The sequence below is a fragment of the Diceros bicornis genome, chromosome 17 (genome assembly GCF_020826845.1).
Source record: "Diceros bicornis minor isolate mBicDic1 chromosome 17, mDicBic1.mat.cur, whole genome shotgun sequence".
Classification (NCBI taxonomy): Eukaryota; Metazoa; Chordata; class Mammalia; order Perissodactyla; family Rhinocerotidae; genus Diceros; species Diceros bicornis.
The window spans coordinates 49,814,395-49,816,655 of record NC_080756.1 but is presented as its reverse complement, the minus strand read 5'-3'; the positions used below and the strand labels follow the sequence as shown (position 1 = coordinate 49,816,655).

The window sequence follows — 2,261 nt, the reverse complement described above, 5'->3', positions numbered from 1 at the left end:
TGTGTTTGTCACTGTTGAATGATATTGTTTACACCCTTCTTAATAACAGTTCTGATGGCTCTCTATTAACCATGAAGTAGGTATTCATGATGGAATAATATCTATGTCAAACATACATCCTCAATGTGTAATTTAGCATTGAATATCCTTACCATGCAAAAGATTAAAATTTCCAACGATGAAATCTAAGCATACTATGGTACAAATTACAATGAAAAATAGCAATGATTTCCTGAGATAAGTCTTCAGTTCTTAAAAATGCATAAATATAGACCATACATTTTTCAATCGTAAGAAGATAACATAGAATATGTATGTGAAACACATATGGCTTCATACTTCTGTGGAATTTCTTACAATATTTTTTATAATTATATTGTTTACTTGAAAAAAAATTTGGTGAGGGTATGCTATTTCCAATATTTTTTATATTTTTCACACATACACATGTATACATCTTTATGTGGTAAGCTTAGGTAAAACTTTTCTAGGTGAAACTGAAAATTATTCAATTACATACACTATGGAAAAACCAGTAGGAAGTGTAAAATGTTACAGGCTCCATCAGCTTGTTTTCTTCTAGAACATACACAAAGCCCCTCTTATTGATCTATGGAGTTGAGGGTTTCCATTTTTTCAGCCAGCATTTCACCTGCCATAAAACTGACAGAAAGTCATTTTAGCTTCTTGTTTGCCTAAATCAGGATAAACAAGTGGCTTGAAGGATACAGATTCCAAGACCCTCACAAAGCATGAGAACCAGCTCATTCTGCAGCATGTTAGAACTCCAAAATGAGATGATTAGAGCCAGGAAGTAAACAGCAAATAGCAAGAGAAAGGAGATGACAGTTTGCACGGCTCTCATATGCACGTTGGTGCTGGGATCTTGGGATACTTTGACATTCACCTGCATCTTCCTGAGAGCCTTCCACGGGGAACAGATTAACAACAGAGAAGATGTCAGGGATGTAGCAAAGGGTAGGAAGTTTGCCAGGGTGAGTACAGTCAAATGTGAATGTTGCACAATGTCCCTCAATTTGATCCTCCAAGTGATGTTTCCTTCCTCTTCATTTTTCTGCATATTATCATCTGTGCTTACCACTGCAACATGAAAAACCAAAGAGAACATAGGCTTCAACAGTGTCATAAGAACTACACTTTTAACTCTCCACTTCAGGTAAGGAAATATAAGGCTGGAGATATTGGCTATCTTTGAGCAAATAAAATATGCTGAGGTTAGTAGCAAGCCAAATGCTAAAATTGTCAGTTATTGTCCAGGCAATACAAACAACTGTTCTTACTTCTAAAGTATATAAAATTGGATTAAACAGTTGTATACCAATTTATTATTATTACTCTGAGAAATTAAATTCTGCAGACCCCAGAGGAGTGAGAATTTGATCAGCTGAAGATGTCTTTTGTCTCTTGACCCAGTTAATGCGGTTCACCATTGCTATGAAGCCACTGACAAAATTTCCCAGAATAAATTCTGTCACTATTAGGATTAACATTTTTGTAATAAACTTAAACCTATCACGTCTAGAAAAAAAAAGCCAAGTCTAATATCACTGGTCATGATTCCTTTAATATTCTGACCTTAACTTCTATGTGCAGCTGATTTCTGAATTTATAGTGAAGTTATTGTTTCTTTTAAACTCCATGACCAATGTAACGCAAGAAAACACCAGGGTATGCTAGTGAAAGAGCTTGATGCTCTCTTTCTGAAAAGCATTGTTACTCTCCAAACAGCTCAAGTTAACTCTTTTTCATATACTTTACGCTCTTTCCATAGGCTGGACTATTTCATAACTGATGTTGAAATGAAATCTGAATTCACATTTGCACCATGCAAATAGAGACATATTCTCTTTCATTGCTTTGCAACTTTTCCTTGTTTAACCTCTCCATAATTTGTCATCAACTTTGTCATTTAGTAAAATTTTAAAACCCACTACACAGAATATACAGTGAATATTTAAATTGTTATATGGAGCTTGGTCATAACTAGGATCATCATCACTATGGATTTATTTATTTTAATGTCAAATTCACATAGAAAGAATCTAAGCTTTTTCTATCAAAGTGACCATGTTTCTTGGGAATCCCAGTAAGGCCAATACTCCCTAAAGGCTGATTGCTGATAAGTAACATTTATGTGTAATTTTACTTTTCACAAGATGATAAGCACACACACACACACACACACACACACACACACATCATGGATGGAAAGAGTTATTATCTTATAATTTACAAAATAG

At 34.5% G+C, this 2,261-nt stretch overlaps 1 pseudogene; it reads right to left on the bottom strand.

The window, feature by feature from the left end:
- Positions 1-674: 674 nt before the first annotated feature.
- Positions 675-1,511, bottom strand: LOC131415575 (putative taste receptor type 2 member 33; annotated as a pseudogene).
- Between the last annotated feature and the right edge of the window lie 750 nt (positions 1,512-2,261).